We start from the raw sequence: 17,600 nt of genomic DNA, 5'->3' as shown, positions 1-17,600 counted from the left end.
AAGTTCATGGCACTCGTGGTTAAAATTGTAGAAGCAGTAAGTATCAAGAACATAATGATTTTTGAAAAGCATTGTAATTGAATCTACATTACATTTTGATAGAAGGGATGGTGCTGTGGTGAGTGGTAGGTTCCCCAAGTCATTAGATCTTGAAGTAGCTAAGAATAAGGAATGCTAGTTTCACATGACTGTTTTGAATGAGATGATTCTAGCAGTCTTTTTTCAGTCTAATATATTGGTCATCTTCCATCAGTCATTTCGAGAGAGACAAGTAGGTTTATACATGACATGGGTTATTTCCTGTGATTAAAAACTAATGGGGCAGTAGTTCTGTATGTTGAACTCACCTGTCTGATTGCTCTGTGTGACTGGGAACAAAGTATGAAGGTCACTTTTACAAGATCGTCCTGGAATACTGTGGCAATGGAGGAGGGGGAGGGAAATAATGGCAGCTGTTTGGAAGTGAATACCAATTCTAAGCTGTTGTGGAGAGGGTGAGTGTGATTTCTGAATAATTAGCTGATGATATTATTGCATATGCACATAGTACTGGCATGGTTGAGACCATTGATAGGGTATTATAGACAGTTCTGATATCAGTGCCGAAGAATGTTCGACAAATAATGAAGTATTTGGGAAAGAATTACAACAAATATTTGTAATCTGTCTGGAAGGGAAAGGCTTCAATATAGTCCTTGGCTAAAACCAAACATTAAGGATGGCCTTGACCACAGTCTAAAACTACTTATATGAAGAAAGATCGATTAAGAAAGGTGTCTCTCATCTATCAGAGTGTTTTATATTTAGTTTGAAAGCTGAAAACTGAAACTTAGGCAAAGTGAGGTAAGAGATTAGGTGCAAATTTTGTATTGTAAGATGCTTCATTAACTTCTGGTTAATTTACTTGCGGATTTAATTTATTTGGGTTTTTTTTTGTCATTTAGATTTAGTGATTGTCTTCTTTTTGGCTTAAGCTATGACAACAACCTATAACCAACACAATTTCTGTAACTGATTTTTGTTTTGCGGTTTTTGTATGCTGTGTTGTCTTTCTGTATGCCACATACTTGTATCAACAAAGCATAACTGCATTGCAGAGTGACAAAATAGATACACTGCTATCTTGTTAATCATTGGGGTTTGGGTATTTGAAAGTTGTTTGGATACAGTTTGTTAGCATATTAGCTGAATGTTTTTATCAGAGTACTCAGCGCTGAAACTAAGTGTTGACAATCTAAATACCATTTGTAGATCTCAAAGTCAGACCAGATGAATAATGCAAGTCATGCTCTCATAGCTGTTGAATTTTCCACAACCTGAGGAAATCAACAGCATGCTGATGTCTAATCAATCAATTAATTTATAAAGTTTTCATCACAAGCCTCAGAGTTGGAATTAAGATTTTTTTTTTTTAAGTTAATGTAATTTCTCTAAAACCAGTGCAGTTTTTCACTTCTTCAGAACATTTCAACAATGTTTTGTCCTCTCTGCTCCTCGCTCCTCCTCTGTTCCCTGGATGACTTGAATATGCTTGTATTATGTGAAAGTAACATTTGCTGTTAGGACAAGATTACTTGCATATATGCAACCATCGGTATTCAGTTCAGTGATATGTCGTATCTATCTTACCATCTCTGCTTGTCAAAAGAGGTCTAATGAATTACCTGAAGTAAATGTATTGGATTAAGTAGTTTTAGAAATTGCACTTATATTATCACCAGTTTCAACAAGAGATCTCATACCTGTATCATGGGAACACCACTTGAATGTTGTTGCTAACTTCCTCGATGATCTTAGGCTGCTTTATATGCTAGTGTTTGAGCCAGAATATGAAAACAAGGCTGTCCACTTGCTGAGGGTGGGTAGATTTCATGCTTAATTTCACACAATGATTAGAACAGCATTATTTTAATCAATTACCTGAGGAAGTGATCAGCTGTGGTTTAGGCTTTAGGGATGATACCAAGTTCTGGAGACTGTATCCAGACAGTATTTAGTAGTAAGGTCCCTGTCATGAGAACTAACAGATGGAATTATTACAAGGAAAGAAATGGCAGGTAAACCGAAATAAATTTTTTCCATACCATTAATTTGGGGAGAAATGCTTTAGGGTTTGCAGAAATTTAATAAATATGCATAAGGTGGTATTTTGCGTTCCACATCCTTTACATTTATACTGGCTTATTAAAGATTTAATTAAGTTTTCTAAAAAGGGAGAGGATGCAGTCTTGCAAAAAAGCAGATGACAGTGTGGGTTCACAATAATTAGGGCTTCAGGGATAAAATAAAGGATCTCTACAGTTAATGAATATTAAAGCAATGGCTGCTTTGAAAACTTACAAAAATGACAGCGTTTTACTTACCACATCTGTCTTCTGTTTGTATTCTAGCCCTGGTCCTTAAGTATTTGTGACAAATGACATACCATTTACTTCTCCAACTATGGATGGTAAACAAAAGTTACAGAAGATATTTTACTTCTCTCTTTTTGTGTGTAAGCAAATTTTTTTTACCAGCTTCCTACTCTTCATTATCCTGCAGTGTCTTTCTTTGTTGTCCATTCATTTCAATCTTAAAAACAAGTAATCTGGATGAAATTTATTAACATTTTCCTATTGAAACAGCACCTCACAAGGCATTGCAAAGACTCCTGTTCTTTTAAATGCCTCTTTAAGTCTGTTTTGTTATCAAGATTCTAAAACCTTGACAGTGGTTAGACAATAATGTGGTGAAGGAACTGTGGACCATGTTAACCCATGGTCTTTATTGGTCTCTTGTATTCTGTGTGCAGACATACATAAATAAGCAAATGAGATCTGCTTTGTCTTCCTTGATTTGTAGCTTCCAAACTCTTGGGGACAAGAACTGTCTCTGTTATGTTCTTCTCCAGTACCTTGCACAATTAAATTCTGCTCCTGACTAGGATTTCTTAGCACTCCGATTATATAAATAACAACAATACTGAAATAATAGCCCATTGCACAAAATTAATTAAGAGCATAAATGAAACCAACAATATTATGTTGGTTGTACCAACATAATATGTACATACCCTGGACAACATAATTTGGTCTATAAATTCTTTATCAATGTAATATCGGAGAAGAAGAAATACATTGTTCTGCAGTTTAAAAGGTGTGTTCAATTGTGAGTTCAATACAGCTGCCATGGATTCTTTTACAGGCTTTTGTTTAAGGCCTTGAATGTAACTTCTTGCTTTTTAAGCTTTATAGCACATATTAAAGTATACTATTCAACCATATGCTGTGGGTATAGCATCCTTTATGCTTATACCGTCTCAAACATTTTCCAGGTCTGCTTTCCTCCCTCTATTGTTGTTGATCCTGTGTAACTTTTAGAATATCTCCTGGATATCTTCTGGATCTCCTCTTCCTAGAAGAAGAAATTCCATGGCTTTTTGAATCTTTCTTTTCCATTCTCTGTGCTCCACTTAAAATTCTGGTGGCCCGATCTGCTGGCAGTAAGTCAGTAGTCCTTTCTTCTCATTCGTTTCCGTGGGAAAAGTGGGTACTTTCATGTCAATGAGTGATGGAAAAGGGGAAAAGAGAAAAAGGAACTGTTAAAGGTAGTATGGACTGTGAGAAAAGATCAGTAGGTAATGGAGCTTGCTCTAAGTGGTTTCTACAGTTGATTCAGGAACTGAATTCTCTCCAGGACAACTTTCCTTTAAAACCCACAGCCTCTGTGAAAACATCAGCTTGCCTCTGATGCATAGCTTTTTGCATTAATGTTTTTAAAATATACCCTTTCCTGAAATTTCTTGTGTTCGTTGAAATTTGCAGTTTTAATTGTCTGAACACTGTTTTATTTGCATCCTGCTACTTCTCCCTGCCAGTCTGTTTCAACGCCGTTTAGAAGTAGGAGAGTAAATTTTCCTCTTGTGTTAACTGTATCTTTAAGTGGAAACTTAAAGTTATGTGGCTCAAAAAGGGTATTTGTTTTTGTATAAATATGAAGTTTTATTTTAATGTTACGGATTCCAGTAACTTATCCTGAAGACAGAACTGTGTATATGCAATGTAACTTAGTCACACTATGATTACTTCTCCCCACCCCCTTTTACAAAGAGCTGGTAAAAAGCCATCTGGCCCACAAGCCCTCTCTGTTCTATTTTATGGGATCTTTAAATACTTGCATTTCTGTACTTTTATTTGTCTTTTGAACCATACGTTTGCATAGTTTTTGACAAAGCAGTATTTTTTCAGAAAAGTATTAAGTGTCTCTTCTCACCTTGTACCACAAAACATTAAATTATTGGATATTTGGCCAAGCCCAATAAGCCAAGCTAACAATGTGTTAGGCAATCAGATGATTTCAGTCAAGTCAGAATGCTATTTGGATTGTGTGTATAAAGCAACCCATTTGTATGGCTGATTAATATTCATCCAGTTTGTCCTGCATATGTAACTCCGTGTGTGTATATAGTGCAGAATATTTAACTACATTATTTTTAATTTTTATATTTATTGTGTCCTATATACATTTCATAATTTTATACATTTTATAAATGTTTTCATTATTACTATTATATTGTTTTGCAGAGTAAATTCAATTCAGTTGAACTACATTCTTGGAGTGGGAGATAAGTACTTATGTACCAGGAAAGAAAATTGGAAAGTAATGCCTCACGTACTTATTTTTAAATGTGATTCAGACCTAAAAGTTTATAGCAAATCATGTGGTGGTCTTGTAAAAGGATAGGTTTCTGTCAAACGGAGATAAAGTTTATTCTCTGTCTTTGTGTCTGTAGGGATTAGGACAGTAATTGCATGTAATTTCTGGTGATGCTTTCTCCTCCCTGTGGTCACTGATGTATTATTTCACTGAAAATGTGTGGGGAGGAGTTGAAGTGTCTGCAGTGGATTTCTTAAATCTGAATGTAATTCCTATTACTTTACGTTTCATCTCTAGGCTTGTCAGAATGAGAGTTTTTTCCATAATTGTTTTCTTGTAAATATAGAGGGGAAAAATTGTGTAAGTTGAGAATTTTATTTAGGGATGTGCACATACATAATGCTAATATTCATCTCCCCCCTTTCCCCCCCAAAAAAGGGGGAAGGGAATTTTGTCACAATGCATAGTACAGTTCTGTAGGAAATGTATTTTTTTAGTATCCAGTTCATGAAATATGAAACCCTGACTCCCTTGAACAACATGGAGTGTAAATCGTGCCAGACTAAAATTGGAATGAGCTGATAAGTGGTATCTACTTTTTCTCTGACATCTTTTTAAGACTGTAAGAAGTTTCAACGATGAAAATCTCCCTAAATGACTATATTTAAAGTGGTGCAACCAATGTGAATGTTCCTGATCAGCATTTTTCCTTGTAATGAGGTGATTTATTGTTTGTTCTTGCATATTCAATGGATATTCACAACATATTGATAAATATGTTGATAAACATGTTGATGAGCTTTGCATTTATTTATCAGATCTTATAATTGTTTTTAGGCCTCCGTAATCTTTCTCTCAGTAGCAATTATTGTTAATCTATCAAAAGTATCACCCTCTTACTCCCCTCCTGCTTCCTAAAGTAGAGTAAGATTATCAAAGATTTTTTTCTCACTTGATCTTTGGCTAGTTGGTTAACTCACCTCTTAGGTCATCTTTGTAAATGAGTTTGTAATGTTAAATTGACAAATGAATAGATCAGAACTGTTCTGTGCTTTTTGGTCAGTTACTGCTTCAATTTTCACAGGTTTTCCGTCCAATAGGAAGGTATGACTGTTCTATCTTAGAGCATTGTGCTATTGTAAAAAATAATAATGACAATGTATCCTATCTTTTAACTAAAATTATTTGTTTTCATTTTCTGTCTGGATCTGTTGGATAGCTAACTTTGCTAGTTCATTATCATGTAAATGGTGCAGCATTTGTAGGGGAGCTAGGGAAGTGGCTGTCTTAGGTTCACATGGGAGAAAGTGCAGTACTGAAGACGTTCTAAATCATAAAAGCAACCTTCTTGTAGGGAACCTGTTTCTGCAGATTCCTCAGGCTATAAAATAAGGTTTCTGAGGTGCATTTTTTTTTTCCCCATGCTGATTTTAAAAACTAGTTTGAATGGGAGTTGAAAGTGGGGTACTGGAAGGTGGTGTGGTTAACTAGTGTGCTAATATTGACCTTAAAGAATGCAGATTTCAAAACTAGAATATTTAAATGTGAGATAATAAGCTCACTTAGCTGTAGTGTATCTTTTCAGCTAGCTGCGAACCAAGAGAAGATGAGAAGCTGCATAAATTTTATTCACATAGGAATGGATGTGTTCTTTAAAGATAATGCAGCTTTTGAATTCAGTAATTTTTCAGTGTTTATCCTTTGTGGAGTTATTTTAAATACAAAGACAGCATTTTCTACCTCAGGATGTCCCTGCAATGCAAATGGTGAGGGCTGGGAGAACATATACTAGGATATATAATACGTTTGCTGAGTTCCCGCAATGTTTTGTAGGAGTCCACTATTGGATGTGGACTGGGCTGACTGTTGGCCTGAGCTGGTACAGCCTCTGTTATGTCCTTACAGTGATGGACTTGGGAACTACAGAGGACTTCAGAATATATCTGAGTGCATTAAGGTAATCAGGAACAGTGACATCTCTTCTTCAGCTGAAAAAAAAAAATTAGGGAAAGTGCTTCACAGAATTATCCTTCTAATTGCTTTGAAAGCAAATCTCTAGGATAGGTCTGTGGAACATCAAATTTTACAGTCATGCTTCCTTTCTCTTATATTTTTCATTATTGTATGTCAACAAACTCCTTAAAATCAACCACAAAGAACAAACTGCCTTTTTTTTTTTTTTCCTTTCCCTTTCTTCTCTATCTTTAAACACCCTACACTTCAAAAGCACAAGTATTCTTTCTATTTTCCTTAACTTTAGATGCAGAATAATCACTGGTCTGTATTGGGTCTGTTACAGCATTGAAGCTTAATATTTCTTCGCTTGTTTAGGTCTTGAAATTGGCATTTTCTTCTTTAGCAAAAGAATAATCTAGTATTTTTTGTGGAAAATCTGCAGTTATTTTTAACCCTGATAACTCCAGACTTAGCAAACGAAGAGCTATCGCTTTTGTGTAGTGAGAATAGTAATGACATTTTATGTAATATTTATTTATTTTCTACCATGTTTGTACATTGGAGGCTTAATCCTATGGGTACTTGGATTTATGGGTAAAACATGAAGAACACCTGGAATTTTAAGGAAGAAATGCAACTCGTATCTGTGGTAGGTAGTTAGAAGATGTTTCAGTGTCTTTGGTAATAATAATACTAACTTTTTCTACTCTAAAGATTAATAACTGCTTTGCCCGCAACTTTTTGATTATAATCTCTTAAATTCTTAATTTGCACATAGGCTAGTTTCTGCATACAGAAAGTACCTAATTGGCTTGTCACAAGATAGAAAGCGTTTATTGCTTATCACCACCACAGCTTTCCTCTGCCATTAGTCTTCTAATTTGCTTACTATTCAGTTGCTGTGAAGAAGCAGATGAGAAATTTAATTCTATTTTTTAATTTCCCAGTGTGCTAATCAGCAAGGTAACCTTTCTTGTTAATAGTAAAGGTGCCAATAAGGAATAGGTACTTGAGAATCCTCTTGGTAATACCAAAAAGGCAAATCCACATATGTGGCCTCTAGATCAACTTAACTGGTCTTTCTATGCTTGTCTGGAGCAACTTACTCATAAGAACTCTGCCGATTTGTTGATTTAGTTAAAGGTTACTTAGCTTCCTCTAAAGTTCTTTTCTGTTATGTACCCTCATTTTAACTGTCTGTTATATAATAACAAAGAAAGGTAAAATACTGTTATATTCCTTGATGGAGCAATTAAAAAAACCCCAATCATTCATTATTCTTAAGGGAATTCTGTCAAAATTATTTCAGTATGTTTGATTGAGGTCTCATTGTTTTCCTGTTCAAGCAGTTATATTTCTGATTACTAAACAGTGCTTAAGTGCCCTTATAACAATTTAATTTCTGCCCTTTTGTTCCTCTTCATTCTGGTGTGTTTTCACTCATTTATGGAACCAAAGCATCTCTGATTTGTCTTGTATTTACTAAGCATTTTAAATTGTAAATCGTTGTTGAATTAATTTGTTCTTAGCATTCTTTGTTTTAATAGGACATGCTTCTGCCCCTTCCCAGTCTTCCTTTATAATCTAATTCACTGTAAAGTCTTGATGCTTTTTCCGTAGCTAGCAGTTCATAAGCTTCTTTTTTAAATAATACTTGTTTTCATTGTAGCAGTTTAGTAATCTATTCTGTACTTTCAGTGATTGAAAATACAGCATCTGTATTTTAACCTGGTGTTTGAAATAACTTAGCAAATTGAAGAAGAGGAAGAAAGTTCTTTTCTTAACATTACTCATAGTTTGGTTGTCTGACTTGATTGCTGGGTAATTCCTCAGTGGTAGGCACCGTACTTCAGGGCTTTGAGGGATTAGTCTCTATGTAGTGATTCCACAGTGAAGAGAGCTCAGCTATCAATGGCTTTGTAAAATGTCTCTCTAGAATCCTTGTTTACAGAGAGCGAAAAGATCCAGATGCCATTTAAGTTCTTTAAATTTTCGCAGAGAAAATCCATTAATACCCAAACTTCTGTTGCTCTTTTGGCTTTTTGCCTCCGTTCAAATTGTGATTTGTTGCCAGCATTCCACCAAAGGCAAAGCAACCTCAAATCTCTAAAGTGATTTACCTCTGTGTGGTGTTACCATCATCATTACTGTATCAACTTCCAACATAAAATCTTGTCGTTCCACAAATATGCAGAGCAATGTGCAGGTTAAGGTGTGGGTGGCGGGAAGAGGAGTGGCGGTACACTTAATTCAACAGCACTGTGTACCTGTTGCTAGGAAAGGAAGGGTCTTTCCAGTAATGTAGATTTCTGAATTACTTTATCATGAAACAGGTAACAAATAAACTTTGAACAAAAGGGCAATTTTGTTGGTGTCTATGCTTGTTCAAATCCCCTTTCCTCTAGATGCTACATGCTCTATAGAGTAGAACTTGCTTTACACTACTGAAGAACAAAAAAATAGGGTGGGACTATTGTTCAATAAAGCGATGTCTTGTCATACACATCCTTCAAATATCGTGCTTTCCACCTAATGTTCTGAAATTGAAAATGTTCTGAGGAAGGGCTGGGAGAGCTGGGACTGTTTATCCTAGAGAAGAGAATGCTCAGGAGGGATGTTACCAATGTATATAAAAACCTGAAGGGTAAAGTGTAAAGGAGACAGAGCCAGACTCTTCATTGGTGCCCAGTGACAGGACCAGAGGCAATGCGCAAAAACTGAAACACGGGAGGTTCTGTCTGAACATCAGGAAACACTTTTTCACTGCGAAGATGACCGAGCACTGGCAAGGGTTGCCCAGAGAGGTTGTGGAGTCTCCCTCCTTGGAAATACTCAAAAGCTATCTGGACGTGGCCCTGCTTGAGCGGGGGCGTTGGACTAGATGACCTCCAGAGCTCCCTTCCAACCTCAACCCTTCTGTGATTTTGTGAAATTGCTCTGGAGTTGTAAACTGAACCTACAACCAGACTAGATAAGAAATGCAGACTGTTTTCTTCATGTTCAGACTTGAAGTCAGTATTCTGATTGCCTGTATTGCATACCAAAGAAACAGCAAATTCAGGTTAACGTTGACTCTTTTATTTTTTTCCAGTCTTTCTCTTACGGATACAGCAAGTATTACAGGACAAATTTTTCTGCAGAGTGTTTTGGTTTGTTTTTTTTTTTTTTAAAGGATCATACCATGTAAGTTATCTGCATTTCTCCCTGGGCAGCATCTCCTTATTCTATATAAAGTATATGAGCTACCTTCTCTGATATGTACAAAACTATTTAGTATTATGAGCAATCTTATCCCAGATTACTGGGTTCTTATGGCTTGCTTTGTAATGCTATTGTTTTAATAGATCTCTTATTTTAAAGAGATTCAGCTGAACAAAATAATTTGCAATAAAACTGACAGGGAACAGTTGGTTACGTAGCACTGTTTGGAGAAGTGTTCAATTTATCTTCATAAATAGTGCTTGAGAGTAGTCGAACAGGAATATAATTCAAGAAAGAGACCTCACTTTCATGTTTTCAAAGACACTTTGGACACCTTAGAAAACGACAGAAAAATGACATTTGGGGGAACAAAGGAGAAATAGCTTGTGTCTTTCTGTACTGTTGAGCCTTTGCTTTTAGTAGAGAAATGCCATTTCTTCAAATGATCTAGATAGTTTAAATAAGGCTACCTGCTGATTTCAGCAAACACTAAGGAAGTGAAGGGAAAAGAATGGGATCAAAAATTACTTTATTTATAAAAATAAGCACAATGTTAATAATGTGTACGAGAAGTCAATATTCTTTGTAGCAAGGGAGAGGTACACAAAGTATATAATAGTTCTTGAATGGCTTTCAGTAGTTAATTCATAATTCTCCACTGTAAATTCAGCCAGGCTGCTGAATACTGAGGTGAGTATTGCAGCAAGCTGAACTTAATAAAAAAATCTTGGGGGATGTGTGAAAGAATTTCTGAAATATAAATAGCAATTAGTTTAAAAAGCTGTCTTAGCTAAGTTTAGTCTTACCTAAAACTCAGAAATATTTGAAAATGGCAAGCTGAATGAGTATAATAATGTCACACATGCCTTGATAATCTGTAGCTGTGAGATGTGTTCCTTGATTTAGAAAGAGTTTTTTATTTGTGAAATAATACTTCAAGTTAATTCTATGCACAATTATCTGCTTAAAAATCATAAACTTAGCACTCTAAAAGGTATGATCGTATCCAGCTCCCAGGAATCTGAAGGTTCTGAATACTGAAAAAATATACAGTCATTTAGAATTAGGAGGTTGATCATCTTACTGAATTATCTGTGCAGAATGTTAGTTTTTAACTTTTTTATTTTTTGCATAATTTTTACATTTTGCTAAGGATTTTTTTCCCATCTTTTAATCAAGAATTTTTGCAATTTTTTTGCTAGGTCACCCTGAAGTGTTTTCCACTGAGAATAAATAGAATGTTTTTAGCCTTTCTGTATAACGGGTGCTCTTGGAATTATCCTGGTTGTCCTATATTATACTCTCCTGAGACTAATATCCTTTCAGTGTAAAGGTGACCTAAGCAAAATGTACTTTGAGGTTTAGCTGATGCTCTTGTTGTAGTATCTTTTCTCTAATTCATAATTCTTCCTTTTGATATTTCTCATTATGTTTTTAATTACTTCCATGCTTGTAAAAAAAATACTAAAATAAAATAGTAAAAAAAAACAGGAAAAAAGCCTATAGGTAGTATAAGGCATCTTACTTAGGCTTATTTCTGAAAACTCTTAAATGGTTTAACTTTTGTTTGTTTAATGCAGTACAGTAGGGATTCTCTTTCCTGAAGTAAACTGTGTGCTTGTTTACAGTACTAGAGTCCAACTCTGTAATTCATATTGTTGACTTTATTTAAATAAAGTCTGTAAAGTGAACTGTATGAATACTTACATTCATTCAAAAATAAAATCTGTGACTGTAGAGGTTTAACCTGGCAGGCAGCTGAACACCACACAGCTGTTTGCTCACTTCCCCCCCCCCCAAGTGGGATGGGGGAGAGAAGCGGAAAAAAAAAAGTAAAATTCATGGGTTGAGATAAAGGCACTTCAATGAAAAATAATAGTAATGATAAAAGAATATATAAAACAAGTGATGCACAATGCAATTGCTTACCACCTGCTGACCGATGCGCAGCCAGTTCCCGAGCAGCAGTCAGGCCTCCCCCAGCCAACTCCCCCCAGTTTATGTACTGAGCATGACGTCCCATGGTATGGAATATCCCTTTGGCCAGTTTGGGTCAGCTGTCCTGGCTGTGCCCCCTCCCAGCTTCTCCCTGGCAGGGCATGAGAAGCTGAAAAGTCCTTGACTAGTGTAAGCATTACCTAGCAACAACTAAAACATCGGTGTGTTCTCAACATTATTCTCATCCTAAATCCAAAACACAGCACTGTACCAGCTACTAGGAAGAAAATTAACTCTATCACAGTTGAAACCAGGACAGTGACAAATTGTGAAAATTTTGAAAAGTATTAATTACAAAACCTGATGATTTTCCTATATTTTGAAAGAAATTGTCAATTTTGGATTGTACTCCATGGAAATTAAGGATCTTTTCTGAATGAACTGGACAAAATACATCCATGTAAACCATTATGCAGGTTACTTTCTATCTTGCATTTTCTACAGTGGGAAAAAAATACTGATGTTACTACTTTCTTGTGTAGTGATCAGAAAATGACAGCTCTGTGTAACAGGAAATCAACCAGATTTTTCTTAAATTGCTAATAGAGCAACTTATGGGCTAAAATAAAAAAACTCAGTACTTTTATTTCTCTGTTCGTTTATCTGTTCAGCCTTAAAAGGAGATTTTTAGGCTTAATACCACAAAATGTAGGCTATTTTGCACAAGGATGAAAATCGGTGTCTGATTCCAAGAAGCAAATCCTCAGTCACAGTTAAATGATTTCAAGTCAATGGAGCATAATACCAAGTCAGTCATACTGTGCCAGCTTACATGGCTTCTCAATTATGTTCAGGCAGTGGCTTTTTGGAAATAAATAAATAAATAAATATCTGAAAGGGAAAGAAGTATCCTGACAAATTTCTGTATATATTAGTGGTTAGTAATATTTGCATTAAGTCTTTTTTTTTCTTTTAAATTAAAAAACAACCTTTGAAATATCATGGAAAGCTGCAGGAAACATCTGCAGTACTGATACAGCCATTCTCAATAGAAGAATAAGTTTATGACCTTATGACTTACAGAACAGATTGTACTGTGCTTCTGATGCCTCCAGAATTTGATGTAAATGTTACTAATTTCTGCTGCAGAAAAGTATGTTGTTCACTGGAATATCTAGATACTTAATCCTGGAGTTCTTTGTCAGACCTAGGATTTCTTGTGTTGTGAATCAATAAATTGCATTTAACAAAGTTAAATTACATTTAACAAAGTTTGTAAATTTGACATGACCCATGGTTTCTACACCTGATTATAGAAAAGTTCAAAATAGGGAATAAATATTTTGGATAAAGCTACTGATGCTGCATGTCTTAATTTAAAGAGGAATAAACTTTGATAAAAGTGAAATATGTTTTAATTTTTTGCCACGTTCCAGAATAACCTAGGAAGTGTTGGAGAGAAGAGTGAAGGTCTAGACGGATCAAAGAAATTTCTCTTCTTTAGCACCTTCAATTCCATGAGCCATGTGAGGTCTTGTTTAGAAGGCTTGTGCAGGAAAGTAGTTATCTATCTTCTCACTTTTTAGTGCGTAGGGAATGATATAAGTACATAAAGTTACCTGAGTATATGCCAGTATTGTTTGTCAAGGTTTACGAATGATAAAACTATTTTTGATATGTTCAAGGATACTGATGTATTGGTAGTGTAAATTACATTTATATGCAGGCATCAGGTGAACAAGGGGCAACAGAGGAATGAATGACTGTAAATTTAAGTAGGCTGTAACAATGCTTTGAATGTTAATTCCATTGTCTTTCTGCCATTAATGTAATGGGGTCAGTAATTACGTATCTGTGAATGTTTATCAGACACATTTTTAGAGGAGTTAACTATTCTTACAACATACTGCTGAAATGCATTTATTAGTACAGTTAGTTTGTCTATACTATTATTCTTAGTGTAACTGTAGACTAAAAAAGACGACTGTTAAAACAAATTGGAATTTAAGCTACATACATCATATTGAGAGACTTATGAGATACTTTACATGCCTTATCAGTGCAACCTTGTTCTTTTACAAAGAGTGTTGTCCTGAAATAATTACCTACAAAGCTAACATTTTGGGGGGATTTGAGGCACCTAAGGGAACAAAGCAGAGTCTTCATCAAGGGTGGTCATTCAGTCTACATTAGCTGGTTTTGCTAAGATACACATGAAGGAAACATGGAAGTCAAGCCACCCCAATTTTTTTTTTTTGCATCATCGTAATTTAAGAAATACTCAACAAAATCTGTAGTTAATTTATCTCCAGTAGCAAATACAGTATCAAATCATTAATTAGAAACTCCTTGCTTTATTTCTTCCACTACAGAAACTGTGAAATTTGAGCTACTGGACTGAATTTGAATTTTTCATCAGGAAAGGGGAATGGCTTGGTAATAACCAATGCCTCAGCCTTACTAGTAGTCAACAGTAGATTTGAGTCCCTGCCTAATTTTTTTGAGGACTTTTCCTGGTACCGGTATCTTGTCTTACAGATCTTGACCCCACCTTTCTAGATCTGAGGTCTTCCATGTTCACATGTCTGGTAGTATTCAGGTGGCACCCTCTTGCATCAGAGAGAGCTGAGACTTCTGAAACCTGAAACAAGCAAATTGGTAGAGCCAGTGTGTTTTGAATTAAAGGAGGCTAGTTTGGGCACTGGAGCATTGAGTAGTATCCTTGGGACTTTGTTCTTTGCTTTTTTTAATAGCCCTTTATGCCATAAGTTACCTGTGTGATGTTCTGACTGAAGGCAAAGTAAATGAAAGGAGGTCTGAAGAATACATTTACTGAAAATGTATTTTGAATTATGTAAACCCATCAGAAATATGTTTATATGATAACGACAATCTGATAAAACTTTTGTGAGAACCAAGGAGAAACTTCCCTTTGCCATACTCCAGCTATTTTGCTATGATGTATGTTTCCCAGATCAACAAATCTGAATCAGCAAGTATTTAAATCTTAAATATTTTTTTTGTTTTAAAAATAAGAGGTTTGTCTTGAAAATGTCAGTGGCATCCATTGGACAGACAGAGCAAGCAGCATTTAGGAAAATCTGGGTGGTTATTTGGGGGTTTTTTGTGGGTTTTTTTTTCCCCAGAGAGAGACTTTTTTGGGGGGCCAAAAGAAATTTAGAAAATGTGGCCAAGGAAGATTAATAGTCAAGTGAGGCAAAATATGTGTATACAGGGTGGTTGTTACTATTGTTTATGCTTTGTCTTGTAGGCACTGTGTCTTGGGAGAGTGAATAAATAAAGCTGTGTTTTGAGTAGCTAATCTGCTGGTCACAGATTACGAAAGGGAAGGCTTGTAGATGCCAAGCTCTATTGGGTTAAGAAGCAGAGAGGAGATATGGGGGATCACTGGGAAGCAATCCCTAATAGGGAATTGCTTCAGGTGCAGATGCCAGAAGCTGGGCCTGCCAGCATCTTCTGTTTCATAACTGGTCACAGTTTGCCTACATTTTTGACAGGCGGCATAGTTGTTTCATCACATCACTGGAAACTGAGATCTATAATAAATGAACTTTAACTTTATTCTTTTGCTTTGTTCTTGATTCAATGATATGGACAACTACAGATGGAAAAATCTTTTGCTAGCCATAGGGACAAAAGCGGAATTATTTAGAATTGCTGTCCCAAGCAGCTTATTTCAGTGGGGACTGCTTATCTGCTTAACAGGATTGAGGCCAAAATACCAATGACTCTGCCCCTACTCCAGCAACAAAAATAATTTTCATAGGTGATCTCTTTATGGAGAAATCCCTGTCCTAAATAAAGAACTGCTTTCCTTGTTGCATCAGAAAATTCCTGGATTCTGGATTTCCTCATTTATGTTTTTAAGGGTTATTTAGTTTTGAAAAAATGCTGTTGTGCCACTTGTTAGAAAATAGTGTAGGAACAGCAAGTAATATTATAGTTCTGTTTGTTTTACAGATATTAGCATTCATGTTGTTTCCGCACATAGATCATACATATTCTTTTATTCTGCTTGGAGCATCAGCTAATAAAAATAAATAAATGATACATGGCTGCCTCTTCACCCATTGATTTAAATGTTCTCTATGGTTTTGTCAGTAGACTGTTACCTGTTGACCCTTTTGTAGTTATTTGCACTGACAGAACTGCAATTTTCTTTGTAAAAGAAGAATTTCCCTTCTCAGGTTTATGCTTGTGGGTTGGGGTTTTTTTTTCAGTGTTTCAACTAAAACAGTCCCCTTGAGTTACCAGCACAAAGCTGGTAAATGCTCAGAGGAATTCTGTAAATAAACGGGTTTAAACAAATGTAGGGTCCTTACTTGTATAGACTGTGGAAAGGAGCAGAAAATTAGCAGTCTAGAGTAAAAATGAGATAGTGTGTCTCATTTTCTGGACATGAGTAACATTTGTTCATGTCTCTCAGTCATCACAGATGTGTTTTGTCTAGTGGGTCTGATTTAGCCATCCTCTCCTATTTCCAGATTTTCTCTGGTTGAAAAGTTTCCCCGGGGGGCGGGGGGGGAAGAGGCAAGTTAATACAAATTTTGCATATGTCTAGAATCCTGATGGGGATTCACTTTGGTGACAGTTTTATGTATGGTTTGTGTAGCTGCATGGTAACTGATAAAAGAAAAATACTGGAGGACATGTTCAGTTTCACTACCTTAATGGCAAGAATAATTTGGGATAGATGATTATCTTTTCTAACAATGCTTTCCTGGGTATTAATAGATTATTATTTTTTTTATTATTATTTCATTAGGGTAATAGGGAAAATTCTGCCTTTTGTTTCTAAACGTTTTCTGTCAATTTTTCTTCACTTTTCAACAGTGTTCTTTTACACATGAGAAAATTTTTGACTGGAGGTAGAGCTCATACTCACACCTTTATTCAACAATCTGTTTTTCTTTTTTATACACTTTTACCTTACAAACTTGTAATTTTCTTATAAAATTATCAAAGTTAGATTCTGAATTATGAAATCCATAAGGCCAGTCTGCTAGCTTGAGCATTTGTTTAAAATATACTTCCCCCCTTTTTAACAGACTGGTTAATTTTCTGAGTGTAGTGTCTGAAAAGTGAGTGCCTTTTTGATCCAAAGCTAAATTAGACAGTTGTAATGTTGAAATGTGCCATATTTTCTGAATGCAGGTACTCAACTTCAACGTAAAATGCACAGCTAAAATGGAAACTCATTTAACACTAGATTTATTTCTTGGATTTCATTATTAAATGAGATGAGGAAAAGGTTGATAACTTACTCAGCAGCATATATTGTGCAAATGTTTTATAAATGACAAAACAAGATTAGACCTTCATCTATCTGTGAAGTGTTACAAACCAGGAAGCCATAAAATACAGGGCATTCCACAGACTTCATTGTGAATTCTAGACCTGTCAGTCCCAAGGTCTCTTCTATCAATTACTCTGCAAAAGGAGACTTTCTGGAATAAAGCGGACTAAAAAGTGGTAGAATATCTAAGTGCAGTCCATTACCTAAGAGAACTCTGGCCTATAGCAGAATGTTTCATGATGTACGTGATTATCTGCAATCTATTCGATGATAACTTTCTATTTGAAAAAAGTAGATTTCTTCAGAATCCAGTGAAGCAAGTAATAAAGTTGTACCTAGTGACTTTTATACTCCTGAAGTACTAGCTTGATTACCTAGTGTAGTAAACATATTAAGTTAGTTTAGTTACTGGCTTTTTACCTAGTGCATTTAGAAAAAGCAAAACAAAAGATAGAAGTGGTTGAGAACATTCTGATGAACTTCACAGTATTGCACAAGAGCTGTGTGTAGGTGATGTTATACATGGCTGAATCTGCAGGAAACAAGGCAATTG

The sequence above is a fragment of the Pygoscelis adeliae genome, unplaced genomic scaffold, assembly GCF_000699105.1.
Source record: "Pygoscelis adeliae isolate BGI_AS28 unplaced genomic scaffold, ASM69910v1 Scaffold21, whole genome shotgun sequence".
Lineage (NCBI taxonomy): Eukaryota > Metazoa > Chordata > Aves > Sphenisciformes > Spheniscidae > Pygoscelis > Pygoscelis adeliae.
The sequence above is the reverse complement of the archived record's forward strand: the minus strand, read 5'-3'. Positions refer to the sequence as shown.